Consider the following 18,082-nt stretch of genomic DNA (forward strand, 5'->3'; position numbering starts at 1 on the left):
GTGTCTGATAAATATTTTGCGCACCCATGGCCACATCATACTTGTGTGATCAATAAATGAAGAGAAGCTAATCCTAGTCCAGAGGGTTGTTCCATTTCAGATTCAACAAATAAAAACTTTCTTTCAGCTTCTCCCATTAGGGGTCACCACAGCAGATTCTCCACATGTTTTTACGCTGGATGCCCTTCCTAACGCAACCCTAATCATTTATCCGGGCTTGGGATCGGCACTAAGAGTGGCGGGAGTTGGTTTCCTGACCGGGGATCGAACCCGGGCCGCAGCGGTAAGAGCGCCGCATCCTAACCACTAGACCACCAGGGACCACTCTTTCAGGTTCAACAAATAACATACATAAACATATATAGAGCTAATTAGGAGGCATATAATTAGAGTTTTTGATTATTAACAAAATTTGAGAAAGTTTCAAAGGACATTTGATCGATGGTAGAGGTGAGCAGTGGGACTAAATAAGATATAACAAAAGATTGTTCCACTGTTATGAAGGTGTTTGCATGGTCATATATGAAGTTCAAAGGGTCACATCATTAGTGTCTGCCTGGTAAGGGTCACAATGGTTTAAATCAGGGTAATGCTTTATATAACTTTAGAAATAGGACAATTACATTATTTGCTATAAGAATCTTTGAGAGTTGCATTGTGTGTTTGTGGATTTAGAGAAAGTGTATGACAGGGTGGAGAAAGGAGTATTGTATGAGGAGTTTCCATAGACTATGATGTTTGTGGATGATATTGTGATTTGTGGTGAGAGTAGGGAGCAGGTTGAGAAGAGCCTGGAGAGGTGGAGGTATGTGCTGGAGAGAAGGGGAATGAAGAGGTGGAAAAGGTGGAGGAGTTCAGGTACCTGGAGTCAATAGTGCAAAGTAATGGAGAATGTGGTAGAGAAGTGAAGAAAAGAGTGCAGGCATGGTGGAGTGGGTGGAGAGGAGTGATAGCAGGAGTGATTTGTGATAGAAGAGTATCTGCAAGAGTGAAAGGGAAAGTTTATAGGACTGTGGTGAGACCTGCGATGTTGTATGGTTTAGAGACAGTGGCATTGAGTAAAAGACAGGAGGTGGAGCTGAAGGTAGCAGAGCTGAAGATGTTGAGGTTTTCGTTGGGAGTGATGACGATGGACAGAATTAGAAATTAGTTTATTAGAGGGACAGCGCATGTAGGATGTTTCGGAGACAAGGTGAGGGAGGCGAGATTGAGATAGTTTGGACATGTGCAGAGGAGGGACATAGGGGTATATCGGTATGAAAATGTTGAGGATGAAGCCACCAGGAGGGAGGAAAAGAGGAAGGCCAAGTAGGAGGTTTATGGATATGGTGAAGGAAGACATGCAGGTAGTTGGTTTAAAAGAGGCGGCTGTAGAGGGCAGGGGGGGGTATGGAGATGGATGATCTTCTGTGGCGACCCCTAATGGGAGAAGTCAAAAGAAGAAGAAGAAGACATTCATTAGAAATATATTGTGGGCAAGTACAATAAATGTAATAATCATACTCAATGTTGTCATTATACAGTGTGTCAGTGGTAAGCGAGTGGAGGGCGGAGACAGACGGGACAAAAGGTAAGAAACACCTGCAGCTCTGGGAGAGAGACACCAAGCATGGCAGGCGTGCCGGTTTGGGAGAAAACTTGAGCAAACTATTTCCTGTCTCTATCTTCCAGTGTGAAACCAGCGAGTGTGTTAGAGGCACATTTCTTTTAGAATCAGAATACTTCATTCATCCCATTGAGGAATTGTTTGGTTGCAGTTGTTTACAGCAAGATTAAATAAAATGGACACAATAGGTTATATATTATAATTATAGTTGCTGTACAATCAATGAATATCCAATGTTATGAAATATCCTGTATGAAATGTGTAGAAGCAGTGAAACAGATGGCAAAATCAGACTACATTCATACAGTTATACAAGTTGTTGCACATGTAATGTAAAAAAAAAAAATACTAATACTAATTAACAATAATAATAATCATCTCTAGAGATTTTAGGAAATCAGAGCCAGCATTCTTCAATGCCTTGCAGATCATGCCAGGGTTTCTACCTTTGGGATCTCTTTTCCATTGGTGTCCAGTATAGTTTCTATAGATCACTATATCAGTGAGAGTACTGCCACTACACACAACTTTAATTAGAACACGTGAATAAACTGAAAAGCCAAATAATAGCAATGGCTAAGGTGTGTGTGTGTGTGTGTGTGTGTGTGTGTGTGTGTGTGTGTGTGTGTGTGTGTGTGTGTATATGTAAGTACGTAATAAATCAACCAACTAATAAATAAATAAATAAATAAATAAAAAGGGAAACAGATTAGAATTAGAAAGGATTGTACAAACAATATAATACCATGGGACCTTGTTTCAGTCTTCAATAACATCTGAAATCTATAAATATATTTTCATGGTCAGGGACACTAAAATACTAAGTGACAGCCATGAAATATAAACTCGAATCCAATTGTTGCTCAGGCGAGTGCAGTAGTTGAAAATAAACAAACTTGAAAAACTGTGACCCAAAACTGAACCACACTGAACACTTACACACAAATCACAGCAAGACAGTTACGAGCCATGTACACTTAAATCTGAGAAATAGACTACATTTTAGGCCAATATTTCAAGGTCAGTTGGAAAATAAATATTAGCACCAAAAGTACGTCATATGTTAGATTTCAATAAAAAAAAAAAAAAAAAAACATATGGAATACCTACGGTGGCCGAGAAGTGCAAAACACATCAACGAATCTGAAAACAAATTAACAAATCCAAAAACAAAACAACAAATCCAAAAACAAATTAACAAATCCAAAAACAAAACAACAAATCCGAAAACAAATGAACAAATCGGAAAACAAAACAACAAATCCAAAAACAAATTAACAAATCCAAAAACAAAACAACAAATCCAAAAACAAAACAACAAATCCGAAAACAAATGAACAAATCGGAAAACAAAACAACAAATCCAAAAACAAATTAACAAATCGGAAAACAAAATAAATTAAAAAACAAATTAACAAATCCGAAAACAAAATAACAAATCCGAAAACACACCGACAAAAAAAGGGAAAAGGTAGATAGTTTGTGATTGGAAATTTACCAATCATTGGACGAGACACCTGCCATTCACCTATATATATTGACTGACAGGTGTCTTTTTTCCGATTTCTTAATTTGTTTTCAAATTTGTTAATGTGTTTTGCACTTCTGGGCCACCGTAAATACCAGCTAACCAATATGAATGATTTAACAATTTTCACAAACATTTCTCCCAGAGAGGTTACATTCTTTGCAAACCATTTGCTTTAACAGTTTTTCCCTTACTGTACAATCAAATCACAATGTTACACTATATGCAAAATCTGTAGATCCATCAACATTTGTTTGATTTTTTTTTTCTTTCTTTTGGATGGAGTTTCACTTACCAATCACTATGATTTCCAAGTTAATAAAAGGAAAAAAATATTTAAATTTTCAACATATATTCAAAGGAAATGAAAAAAAAAAAAGATACTGACAAGTAGTTTATTCACATCAGTTATAATGAGAAACATCTGTTCTTTAATATATTTAAGCGGAAGTGAATCCCTAGATATCTGTGCATCAGGAACTGACGGTGCTTAAAAGAGCATCTGTTCATCTTAGAAGCAAATCATATGGACGGTCAGTCAAATGACTGGACATTTTGCATTAAACAGTAATGAAAATCCTATAGTTTGCATTTAATCTGCATTCGTATCTATTCATATATTAAAAAATAGAATAGTGTATTATGATCTAGGGTTACAGTTAGGGCTAATTTATTGGTCACAAAGAGTGAACGCAAATCTCTGTTAAACTTCAGATGAAATATTTACATGATCTTACCACAAGAATGAATATACATAAAACCTAATCAATTTGTAATTAATTCAATGCATTTAAAGTGGCATGACATATGGTAAATATGTATAATAAATAATTATTTTGTAGTCAAATGCATTATTCACATCTATTAATTTAGTGTGTTCCTGCCATTTAATGTGACCTTTTAAAGCTATTTTCTTACATTCTCTTTTGCAAACATCTAAAACTGCAGAGCACAGCACAAATGTAAACAAATAATAATGTCACATTTCTATTAAATTTAAAATGGAATATTTACCTGCAAACAGAACAATTTTCATTCGAATGTTAAATGTATTTTCCGGCAAAAGACCTGTTATTTCTGCCTGAATATATCTGACTTGTGTACGGCTTTAAAGGGTTATTATTTTAGCATACAATTTCATTCCTGAAAATTGAGCATGGCATACCTGATATACAGTACATTTTTGAACAAAAACAAATGCAGATAAAGAATATACTTTATTACTGCATTGGTAAGTATTATAGGCATCCATTCAATTGTATTAATTTGAGTATAAATTTATGTAAACACTTCTCTATATGTGTTTGTTATGTAGCATATGTAGCATGTTTTTGCTAAAATGTACAGTAATCTAGGGTCGGGCCTCAACAAACAAATCCAGTGGATCATTTTCAGATTAAAAATTACATTCACAGTGTTGGGCATGTGACCCTATCCAGCATGGCTAACAATTACATTATTTACACAGTTGAGGGTTAAGGACAGTGCTGTCCATTTGTTTTAACCCCTGAGCTCCCACTTCCTCAAAGAATTGTGCATGATGCTCACATAAACAGGTCGGAAGCAAGTGTAGACCTTATGATGAATTTACTTGAATGAACTATCTTCCCTATTACACAAACTAACCAACAAAATAAAAACAACAACAACAAAAAACAGATAAAAGTCCCTGAATTACCCCAAAACAGACAGAATAAGATAAATTGCAATAACAGCTGACTTTTGGTGGTACTAAAGGATAAAAAGGGACAAAAAAACCATACATAAATACAAATTATTTACTAATTAAATAAATATTTATATGTAAACTATTAAAAGGGACAATGTCAATATTAGTTCCATTTTCTACAGTACAGAAAGCAACAGTTCATTCAAAAGTCCAGTAATTGAGCATTAAATAAAATAAAAACAATAAAATAACAAAACAAAATATAAAACAAAACAAAACAAAACAAAATAAAATAAAGGCATGTGCAAATTGATGATTTAGGGAATTAGAAATGGCAACAGGTTACCAAGAAAAACTATTATTTTTCTTACATTTTTTTCATTTACTTTTCAGTATATACAGTTGTGTTCAAAATTATTCAACCCCCACTGAAATTGATTGTTTTGGTCGGTTTGACATTGATTATGATCATTCAGTCATCCTGCTTACAATTAAATCAAAGAGGCACGTGTAGGTCAGACAAATATAACATAACATTTATAATGAAATAACCACAAATGTCTTTTCTGAGCTCACATCATTATCAGTTTTATTCAACCCCCAAGTGACATTCAATCTTAGTACTTAGTACAACATCCTTTTACAGTTATAACAGCTTTTAAACGTGAAGCATAGCTTGACACAAGTGTCTTGCAGCGATCTACGGGTATCTTCATCATGGGCAAAAGCCTCCAGTTCAGTCACATTCTTAGGCTTGCGCACTGCAACTGCTTTCTTTAAGTCCCACCAGAGGTTCTCAATCGGATTTAAGTCTGGTGACTGCGATGGCCACTTCAAAATGTTCCAGCCTTTAATCTGCAACCATGCTCTAGTGGACTTGGAGGTATGCTTGGGATCATTGTCCTGTTGAAAGGTCCAACGTCTTCCAAGCCTCAGGTTTGTGACGGACTGCATCACATTGTCATCCAATATCTCCTGGTACTGAAGAGAATTCATGGTACCTTGCACACGCTGAAGCTTCCCAGTACCTGCAGAAGCAAAACAGCCCCAAAGCATGATTGACCCCCCGCCATGCTTCACAGTAGGCAAGGTGTTCTTTTCTTCATAGGCCTTGTTCTTCCTCCTCCAAACATAGCGTTGATCCATGGGCCCAAACAGTTCTAATTTTGTTTCATCAGTCCACAGAACACTATCCCAAAACTTCTGTGGTTTGTCCACATGACTTTTGGCATACTGCAGTCGACTCTTCTTATTCTTTGGGGACAGCAAGGGGGTGCGCCTGGGAGTTCTGGCATGGAGGCCTTCATTACGCAGGGTGCGCCGTATTGTCTGAGCAGAAACTTCAGTACCCACATCTGACAAATCTTTTCTCAGTTCCTCAGCAGTCACACAGGACTTTTCTCCACTCTACGCTTCAGGTAGCGCACAGCAGTCGAAGTCAGCATCTTCTTTCTGCCACGACCAGGTAGCGTTTCAACAGTGCCCTTTGCCTTGAATTTGCGAATGATGCTTCCTATGGTGTCTCTTGGTATGTTTAACATCTTTGCAATCTTCTTATAGCCATTGCCCTTCCTGTGAAGAGTAATCACCTGTTCTCTTGTCTTCCTGGACCATTCTCTTGACCTCACCATGTTTGTAACCACACCAGTAAATGTCTAGAAGGAGCTGAGTATCACAGTCATTTTAAAGCTGCCTAATTGGTGCTTATTAGGCTTTATTGCTGCTCCCTGATATCCACAGGTGTTTTCAATACCTGATTGAAAACACTTCATTGAACCTCTGTTCTTCAGAGTGGTAGTCTTTAAGGGGTTGAATAATTATGTCAATGAAGATTTCACAAAATAAACATTTACTACTGTATTACAAAACTAATTGATGTCATTTTAGTTGCATATGGTTCTTTAAGAAGTCCTTGTAGGATTTCATTCTGAATACAATTACAAATGTACACTAAATTCCCTAAAACCATTTACAGCATTGGGGGTTGAATAATTTTGAACACAACTGTAAGCCCAAACTCACACACACACACACACACACACACACACACACACACACACACACACACACACACACACACACACACACACACACACACACACACACACACACACACACACACACACTGGTGTACACTGCTCTTGTCTTTCCCCTTTTTGACCACACACCCCTGCCTCCACACTAGGCACAAAAGGAAGTGACCAGAAACAAAAAGCTGTTCCATTCACTACAGGAGACTTGTATACTTGCTAGCTTTAAATCCCTTGCATAAATTTGTTCAATCAAGCAAAGAAAAAAAATTAAAGGCATTTTATTGGAAAAATTGATAATTCTTACCACTTAAATTTTACTACACATCATGTTCACTAGAATTAGAAAAACTAGAATTGAATGAATTGCATTGCCTTCAACATAGACTGGACCTGTTGTGAATTTGCACTTTGTGTACTCTTGTGTGCTGTTCTGTGTTGCACCATGACCCTGGAGAAACAACTTCTGTTTCAGTGCATACAAGCCACATAGAAGAGTGACAGAAGAATGACAAAAACTCATGACATGGTCATTGTTACACTCAATACTTTTGTCTGTATATGCAATGCATGCTGTCCCTGGAAATGTTAGACAACATGGAAAAACCCCTCAGTGCAACAAAAGGTTTCTCAACCTCACACGAACTCATTATTGACTCACAACAGCAGTTGTGTGCAGCAGCTACTGGTTTTTAATCTTGATGCACAATTCTTTGTGGTCATTTGTTGCATGACACTTACTAACAAACACACAAAAAACTACATTTTTAGAAAAAAGCATTACACTGACAAGGTAATTACTAACCATGAGTTAATGGATTAGATGTAGATCCATTAGAACCACCGCAATGTATTATCTCTTTTTCTTTACTTTTCAGGTGTGGAAACTCCTTGGTTTTTATGTATGTTTTATCATATTGTATTGTGCACATCACAGATTTATGGACTTTCCATTATGCAGCTAGAGAGAAAGAGAGAGAGAGAGAGAGAGAGAGAGATGGTAATATGATTGGTAATGAAGGTGATAAAGTATATATTTACAGCTAATGTAGTGTTGCTCTTAACAATGCATTAGTCATCTCATGATCATTATCTGCCTTTAGATTTCATGATGAGCTCACATAATGCTCTTATACCTGCTTGAAAAATCTATATCTACTTCATTAGTAAAGTATGCAAATGTCTTGTCTAACAGCTCATGTTTATGCAGTTACAAAAATACATTTTCACTATATCTGCCTCTTTCAAACCAACTACCCACGTCTTCCTTTACCACATCCTTTAACCTTCTCCTTGGCCTTTGTCTTCGGCTCCATCCTCAGCATTCTCCTACCCCATGTCCCTCCTCTGCACATGTCCAAACCATCTCAATCTCGTCTCCCTCACCTTGTCTCCAAACCATCCTACATGCGCTGTCCCTCTAATAAACTTGTTTCTTATCCTGTCTATCGTCGTCACTCCCAACAAAAACCTCAACATCTTCAGCTCTGCTACCTCCAGCTCCACCTTCTGTCTTTTAGGTAATGCCACTGTCTTTAAACCATACATCATCGCAGGTCTCACCACAGTCCTATAAACTTTCCCTTTCACTCTCACAGATACTCTTCTATCACAAATCACTCCTGTCACTCTTCTCCACTCACTCCACCCTGCCTGCACTCTTTTCTTCACTTCTCTAACAAACTCTCCATTACTTTGCACTGTTGACCCCAGGTACCTGAACTCCTTCACATTCTCCACCTCTTTTCCCTGCAACCACACCACATTACTGCCCTCCCTTTCATTCACACAAATGTACTCTGTCTTAATACTACTGACATACATTCACCTTCTCTCCAGCACGTACCTCCACCTCTCCAGGCTCTTTTCAACCTGCTTCCTACTTTCACCACAAATCACAATATCATCCGCAAACACCATAATCCATGGAGACTCCTGTCTGACCTCATCTGTCAACCTGTCCATCACCACTGCAAACAGGAAAGGGCTCAGAGCCGATCCTTGATGCATTTCCACCTCCACCTTGAACCAGTCTGTCGTTTCTACTGCACACTTCACTGCTGTCAAACTGTCCTCATACATGTCCTTGTCCTCATACATGTCTTACTAGCCCTACCACTAATACATATGATAATAGTCTTTACAATATATTGTATTTATTATAGAAGCTGAGGGATATATGGGAAAAACATGTACATGGTTTGATGTAAAGCAGCTTTATTACTAATATGAAATAATTGTACTTGAAACTCCTAACATTGAGTTATTACTGTAATTAATGCACCCATTTAAGAGCACATTCGCTGTAGAAGATGAATATTTCTTCAAGTCAAATATTTTAGACAGAATCAGAAAACAGAAAAGCTGTGATTGCTTTAAACTTTCATACAAGTTATGGCTCTGCTCTATGTCTATTTGTATAATTTTATGTTTGGTCTGTGCTCGAACTATTTACTTCACCACCCGATTTTATTCCACTTTCTTCTTATAATATATATTATATTAATTATCTTGTCAAATATCCTATTATGTCGGTTTTATTTTTTGTGTAATGTATAAAAGATGATCAAATTATATGTATCCGTGTTTACAGTTGTAGCTAGATAAAGAAAATACATTTGTCCCAGCCTCTACTTCACAGATATCCACTTGAAGCCAATTTGAAGTTTATTTATTTGTATTATTTTTTTCTTTAGTAGAGCAGCACAGTTGGCTCTGCTGATAACAAGGGTGAGAAGCAAAAAAATGCTGGTCAGAAACAGACAGTCAAAGGATTAGCCAGTGCAATACTTGGCAAGACTTCACCAAGACTGACTGCTTTTATGGGGGTGTATATGGTCCATGGAGAATTAATAGGAGGTCTCATTATGTGAAAGTAAATTTGGCCCATTGGGAGAAAAAAAAAACCTGCAATAGAAATGGACTTTACCCAAGTAACTCATTACATTTATTAGTTAGATATCAGATTGAATACTGTGTCAGCACTGTGCCAGCATTATGTAGGCATGCAGTACCATGCAACATGAAGACCAAAAAATACAAATAAATTAATTAAATTAATAAATGAAATTATTATGTACATCAATGCAAAGTTAATTTAAATGCCCATGTCATTTTGTTTATGGACTATAAAATCTATCTCCACAATCAATAAGTATTTCTTTAATATGGTTATTACTGTGACTCTTGTTCATTTAAATGCTTAAACTTGAAAAGGGGTTGTCTGTCAATCAGGGGTCTAGTTGTTTTTATAATAATTTCTAGAGATTTATTTCTGATTTAAATTAGTACAGTATCTCTCTCTCCTGAGAGGACTGGTGTAACACAGTCAGGGTTGAACAGTAGACCTCCTTGCTCAGCCATGCTTTAAAATTCTGTTCATATAACTCCATTACAATGGCCACCCCAATTCTATCTCTTTTTTGTCTTTAAGCCATTTGATTAAAACTTTGGAGGTTCACTTAAGATCATTGTCTTGCAGGAACACTTATTTGTGGCTGGTGTTTTGAAACTCTGGCTAATGTCTTGAGATGTTGCCTTAGGATTTTTTGACAATTATCCTTCCTCATGATGCTGTGTATTTCCTGAGATGCATAGTCTCTTTATCAGAAAAAAAAGACATCTTCATTATTAAACTCTCCCAACTTTAAAGCATGAAGCAGGGGTACACCTACTTACAGCATTGATTATTTTGTCCAAACATAATGTTTGCTGTATATGGATAGAAAACATGCATCCAAAAACCTGGTGACATCTTTGTCAGTCTTAGGATAGGGACTTACACCTTGCACATCAGTTTTTCAGACCATAAGGATTTAGTACTTTAATATTAGATGGACATCTTTTTTTGACTAATGCCCCCAACTCATTCACCATTTTATTTTATTTTTTGTTTCAGTTGAACCTTTTAAACTGAGGTACATTAATTCCTGGGAGTTCATTTCTGCTCCTTTCATACCAATGTAGCCTCTGTGTGTTCTGCATGCAATAGTTTGTATAGTTTTTGTTGTACTTGTATGGGACATGTTTCCCCCAGTTAACTCTGGGAACTGACTGTTAAATAAAACTTTTGACTTGCTGAAATCCAAAAGGTTCAAATAATTCCATAGTTCCCCATTCGGGAACTCGAGCTGCATCGTAACGCGTAACTCGAGTTCCCGAATAGGGAACTATGGAATCTATGGAACTATGGCTATCCAGATTCAAAGCTTCCCAAAGCCTTACGACGAAGTGTCTCATTCCCTCGGGGAACTAGTGTTACCTACCCTTGTAACCTACAGACGATACTCACCATAGAATCTTTTGGTGATCCTTAGACAGATAGTGGCATTTTAAAACAATTTGTTCTGTCTTCCAGACTACTAGGAAAAAATTATATAGTGTCCAAGGCATTCATTTTACAGTGTTCTGTATGTGCACTTCATGTATTCCTGTATACTGTTCAAAATAGACTACAAAGTAGACTTGATTACTCAGTAAAGAGTGAGAGGCCAGGACATGTCTAGACCTAAGAGGACAGAAAATAGATTGCTTTGAACATTGTATAATTATATACTGTATGCACATGCCATTAGGAGAGAAGAGCTTAGAAAATATATCAAGCAAAGGGCCATGGAGGGAAGATGTAAAAGAATTGACATTTGCTGCAATAGAATTTATGTTGTTTCCATGGAGAAAATGTGCAGTGTGCATTTATTCAGTGAGTGCATTAATTGCGTGTTAGTTGGCTTGTTATTATGGCAAATGAAGATTATTAACAGGGCAGTCCTGATCTACAAATGTATCATTAATTTAAAGTGATGATGGCATTGAAGGAGTTAAAGAAGCCAAACTGTCACTTTCCCTTTAATAGACAATTTTATGCACAGGACATTTTATCTAGGAAATATTTTAATCCAAACATTTCACCGGGTTGCCTCTAAATTTTATCGAGCATTAACATGTTTTTAAATAGTTCTGGTCATTAAAGCCCAAATTCTAAACACACAGCACAAGCAGAAAGTTCCTCTTTCAGCTAACAAACTTCTTATTGTGCATGCTGTATAATATCCACCCCAAAACTGCTTGCAGTCTCTTTTTTTAATCAACATTACTTCACTTGTTACAGTTTTTCACAGGTTTTTTTAATATATGGCCTGAGAGCTTTGAAAATGTTCCACAGCAGGAAGGAAGGAGGACAGATGGCCTACCTCGGAGTTATACGAGCTTTCAATTTCCTGCTGAAAAACTGTTTCACAGCATCCCAGTCATATCCTGTTTTTAAGATGCCAATTTGTTAGCTTGTGGAAATTCTTTCACCATTTAGATCAAAAAAAGTCGCTACAGACAGGGACATAACATGAAATTATTATTATTAATGCTATATACCTACAACTAGGGATGGGCATTGGCAAGTATTTTCTTTTCAATCCAATACCGAGTGCTTTTAAATCCGGTATAATCTATATTGATATGATAACAAAACAAATATTTTCAAAAGCTGTTATTAATATTAAATAGACTACAATGAACTGGACTTTTCTTATGTTATATTTATTTAAAAAAATCAAACAAATGTAATATATATAATCTTTAACACAAACCATATATAAATTTCACCTAGAATGTTCAATTCTGGCTGCCCAAGATCACATATCTGTAATTTAGAAAGCGATAGCATTGCCTAGGAACTGGTAGTGATATTATTCTTTTATGGCTGCAGCAACTGCATCTATCTATAAAGGCCTGTATTACTATACAGTCAAGAATGAACATATAGGAATCTTAAAATAAATAAAATAAAGCCAATAAACACATGCTAAGTGTAATGAATCTAAGAGTCAGAAGAATTTTGTAATGTGAAAAAAAAGATACGGCCTCCTGTATTAACAAAGAAGAAGCAAATTTAATATGATCATGTTTTTGTAAACCTATTTGCCAAAGTGCTTTAAAAAAAAAAGAAGCAACCTTCAACAGGCCCTTCTTTTCCAAGGTCATTCAATCAAACATATTTGCTGCTTCTTTTATGTTTTTCTCTTCATCCCAAAAAGAGGGCTTATACTTAAAAACATTCAGACCGAGGCTTAGTGTGCACATCACAATAATAAAAAAAAAAAAAAAAAAAAAAACATCTATTACCTTTTAATGAATGGCATATAATATCTATTTATTTTCTCATCTTAAGTCTTCATTTTACAGTGGTTAAGGTAATGGATGAACCAAGTATACCATAGGAATATTATTGACGTATCATCACTGAAGCTTCAATCGCTGGTGAGTTTTTATGTAGCACTGTCAACCAAATGTACTTTTATAATACATTAAATAGCTTGGGTTATAATAACATTTATTTTTACAAATACTCTATAACTTCCTGTTAAAACTCGACTGTGTCAGGGCTCTACCGGCTCCGCCTGGTCTCAGCACCCTGCCCGCACGGAGCACCTCTCTAACGTACTAACTATCCACACCTGAACCCCATTCACGAGGCCTACTTAAGGACCTCGGCCCCACTATGGTGTTGTCCGTTATTGCACATTGTGCTATGAGAACTTTCAAACTCTGTTTCATCGTGTGGACCGCGTCCCTCCCCAGGCGCACCCCGGATATCGCCTTCACGCTTCCGTCTCGGACTTTGTGGGCCTCGCCGCCATCCGGCGTACCACGGATATTCCTACCCGCTTCGCTTTCCTATTAACCTCTCCGCTATCCTTTTCCTGAATAAACTCACTTCACCTATTGCGGCTTCTGCCTCCATTTCTCTGCGCATAACAGACTGGTTCCACACAACTTTGGCTTACTCTGTTCTCTAATAGACTATTACATGTCTGTCAACTTAGTGTGTTGTGGTCACATGGTCAAATTTTACGCTAAATGTAGTTTTGAAAATTTACAGGCCTTTATGGACTTTAGTCTTTCTTTAGTTTAGTCAACCACAAAAGTCATTGAAAATCTTAAAGCAATTCCATTTTATTGATTTCAACTGCATTTTATTAAATATGCAATAAATTTTGATATGCTAAAAAATCTAAGGATTATAATGATACAGTGGGAAGTTAAACGTTTCTGAAGACAAAGAAGTGAATAGTGATTAAAAAAAAAAGGCAATGAAAAATAGTAGAAACATAAGAGTACTATTATGAGATGTGAAAGGCTTGAAAAGAAGCAACTAAAGTGAGGTCAGTGAGAGAAATGGTAGAGCGTCAAATATTGTAAAAGCCAAAGCACTAAAATATATGCCACCCACTGATGATGTGAGATTGTTGACCTTTTAGAACAGTAGTCTATTTCTCAATGGGGGGTAATCAGATGGAGAGAAACTCTGATTGCCGAGTTCATTTGATTTTGCACAGGTGGTTCAAGAAGTATAATATAATCGTGTTGTATTTATAACAATTAAGGGGTGTTTGTTTATGGTTAGGTCTACAGAAGCAAATGCCCAGCTGTTTAATTAGACCATCCATCATCTTAAATAATGCTAGGTTTAGGTTGTTTGTTCAGTGGTAATTGGTGTGATAGAAAAGAATAGAAAACATTTGGACCTCTGTTACTGTGAACTGTGTAATTTACTGAATCGTGTTCTGTTAAAAAAAAAGGTAAGATATTTTTATCAGCCAAATTCAAACATTTGAAAATGTCCAATGGTCACTAAGTGGTGAAGGCATTTGACTCTGGATCAGGTGGTCATAAATTCAAATCTCAGCACCACCACCAAGCTGCCACTGCTGAGACCCTTATCAAGGCCTTTAAACCTCAACTGCGAAGTTGTAAGTTGTTCTGGATTAGGAAATCTCCTAAATGTTGTAAATGTAAATCATGACGATGGCACAGTTTTAACCCCTTGGCAGCCTCACTTTCCACTCACAAATGATCTGAGGCTTTAAAACACCACTGGTAACTTTAAAAAAACATTTTATTTTTTATATGGTCTCTAACACCTTTGCAAACAATCCTGATGACAAATCTGTTTACCATTTAAAAAAAAAAAATAATAATAATCACATATCACTGAAAGTGTCATCCATAATTACAGCTTTCGTAGCATAAATCTTGTTTTTCATCTCTATCTTGTTATAGAATAATTAGTATTGGTTATGGCTAAATAAATTAGCATTTGAAATATAAATACTGAATAGAACGCATAAACCAAATTAGCTTTTTCAGGCTTGCACAAAAAGAAAGAACTCGTACTCGTAAAATAACCATGGATTTAAATAAAAAAGAGTTGTGTGCATTAATGTCTGAACAGTAAATACATTAATGATCTTACGTGGTGGAAAGCAAACACCATTCGAAGGTGTAAGCCTGTCTACATTGCAAATAAACACATTCTTTCCGTGTTGTGCAGTACAAATGTACTGGCCGCATTTGGTAGATAGAGAAGGTGTGTGTCTTTTGTTGGTATAGAAGCATTGCAAAGCTTGCTCTTTTCACCAGCAGCTGCATTCTACAATGGTGAGTTGCCTTTCTTAGTTAGAATACTTTACAGATGTTTACAGATACATACACAAACACCCACACACATACTGAGCGCATAAAATTCACCCACAATTATTCCATAAACTGAAAGTGGTAGTGTTTAGCTGTTTGGGTTGTGTAATCAGGGTGACCGGTACAATTGTCTGGAATTTTCTTTAGCGTGATGCTCAGGACCTTGGCACTTAGTCTCAGGTACCTTGCTCTGGTTCTGTTATATTTACCATGACCTACCTGTTTCAAATACAATTTCAATAACCTGAGACATTGTATATAGATAGTAGCGTGTAATTTTATGTGTGTTTTTATGTGTGTGTGTGTGTGCAGTTTTAACTGGAAAAAAAAAAACAAGATACCATTGACAATTTTTATATGTATTATTTTTTAATAGAATCATTTTTTTTTAAATAATAAATAAGTCAATTTGACACCCAATGCCATATAGACAGCTAGGATCTGACTACAAACTGGACAAACTGATTAGAATAACATGCATTACACCATCCAACAACTTATTCATTTGAATTCTTAATCAAACTTAATCATTGAATTCAGTTTTTAGCATGTGAAATTAACAATGCTGTACATAATTTCAGGCAAGATTATGCAGTAAATGAGTTAAATAACCATGTTGGTTAAACAAAACACATTCGAAAGGCAATCAAATACATGCATCAGGCAGTGGAAACTGTTAGAGTTTAGATTCAGATTCTTTTTTTTAACAATTGCAAAGAAACACAATATGAATGGCAGCAAAGTCTACAAACGGGTGGAAGTCAGGTGATGTGCAAACAAGAGACAAAATGAAAAAGTAGCCATAACCATAAATCATAAGAGCATTAAATTCCAAAGCTTGGTATAAATGAGTACATGACACTGAGCAGGTGTGAGTTCTTAAAATAGCAATGACTGTCAGAAAGCTTGGAATAGACGGCTGTAGTGATCTTTTGCAACCATGTTGGTAGGCTGTGTAGTACTCTGGGATTTGAAAATGCACCCATTGTTGTAAGCCACTTTCTGTTATGTGATTTTGAAAGGAATGTCATTTATATGGTGGGGATGAAGATTTTATTCGGTATGCAGATTAACCAGCCATCTCAGTGTTACATTCGAACCATACATTAGTAAAAATGAAGCAAAATCGTTGAAACTAGTGACACAATTACTGTAGTAGCTTTTTTACATGATAAATAGAAAAAAATAATGATAAAATCGTGGTATCAAATATAGTAAAAATGACTCACTTGCATAGGACAGATAATTTCTATTTCCTGTTCTGCCCCTGAGGAAAGGCTTGCTTAAAATGGGCCTGCAATCATTTCCATCATATCACTAAATTAATAATACTCGACCAGCATTCCAGCTTCCTTTTAGCAAATATATTGAAATACGCCCACAGTGAAAGAAAATGAAAGTGAGAGACGTCTTTCATTTTCCTCTGATCTCAAACGCTGGTGCTGGGAATGTGGTATTAGGAATGGGGGTTGGGAGGTGGATGTCACTGCTCTACTACTGTTTCTTCTAACACTGTAATCAAATCCAGATGAAGCGATGCCACAACTGGCACATATTAATGGAGAATGGAGATTTGCAGGTAATTATTGAACTCTGCAGGTGTATTTTTAATAGTGAACAAGAGGGAAAAAAAATTAAACGATACTCAATCTGAGGGTCGCAATAATTCCCTGCAGTGCGAAGCAAATGAAATATAAACGACGGCCAATTTCAGAATGCGTTTTTCATTTCAATCAGGTATTGCTGCAAGGTGGTAACAGTTCATTATAGAGATCACACATTAGATAGAAATACAAAGTGAAAATCCACCATGTATAAAGGAATAAAATGGAAATTAGTGCATCAATTAGTGTATAATAAACAGATTGTGTGCACGGATTGGTCTATAAATCCATTAGGGCAACACACACATTCTTTTTCTTAGTCGTTAATCTAAGGATCAATGCATTGCTGTACTTTAAGAAAATTCTTTCATAAGCAGAAGTTTGATCTGTCACAGAAGACACAGGCTTAAAGGGGAACATTTTCTTGTTTTTTCACGAAAGCATGTGGTACATCGACAAACATGGACAAATCACCATAAGATTCATATGTGCTTTTTTTCAAACATCCTATTACACATTTAGTACTCATTTGCTGTTAACCTCCATTTTTCGGATGATGTTTCACTAAATGTTGGACTTTGTATGTATTGAACTGTGTTCATTCAGTCACAGAGGTAAGATATTAATGTAGGGGGAGGAGGGCTGGGGTGCAGTCAGCATTCCACTTCATCCCAAAGGTGTTCAATAGGGTCCTAACTCTATAGCAGCCCGCTCAAGATCTTCCTATTAAAACCATTTAAACAATATCTACATGGAGCTTCATGAAAATGAACGGAATTGTCGTGCCGGAACAGGTTTGGGTCTCTTAGTTCTAGTAAAAAAAAAGAATAATAATTTATACAATTGTGTGCCTCCAACTTTGTGGGAACAATTTGAGGAACTGCCATTCAATACCTTATAAATTAATACTAATTACATAAATTATCAGGATTTTCCAGGTCGGCGGCCATCTTGCCGTTTTTCCAGCGCCTCCTGGTATTTAAGGACAACCAAGACTTTAGTTTAGGGCCAGATTATTTTACCGGCTCCCTAGCTCCTAAAATTACTCTTGCCACCCTGCCTGCTCTGGTTCCTGTTCCTGATCCTGTTTTTGCCATTATTCAAAGTTTGCACTACATTTTAACCGATTAAAAATGAATGATTTTGGTTATGAATCTGTGTTGATTTCATGTTTGT

The 18,082-nt window shown here is 36.4% G+C and overlaps 1 non-coding gene across 1 annotated transcript; it reads right to left on the reverse strand.

Moving 5' to 3' along the window:
* Window positions 1-249: 249 nt before the first annotated feature.
* On the reverse strand, window positions 250-321 carry trnak-cuu. The gene has a single exon. It is a non-coding gene; the product is annotated as a tRNA-Lys (tRNA).
* Between the last annotated feature and the right edge of the window lie 17,761 nt (window positions 322-18,082).

This window comes from Silurus meridionalis, chromosome 1 (assembly GCF_014805685.1).
Source record: "Silurus meridionalis isolate SWU-2019-XX chromosome 1, ASM1480568v1, whole genome shotgun sequence".
In the NCBI taxonomy this organism is placed as follows: domain Eukaryota; kingdom Metazoa; phylum Chordata; class Actinopteri; order Siluriformes; family Siluridae; genus Silurus; species Silurus meridionalis.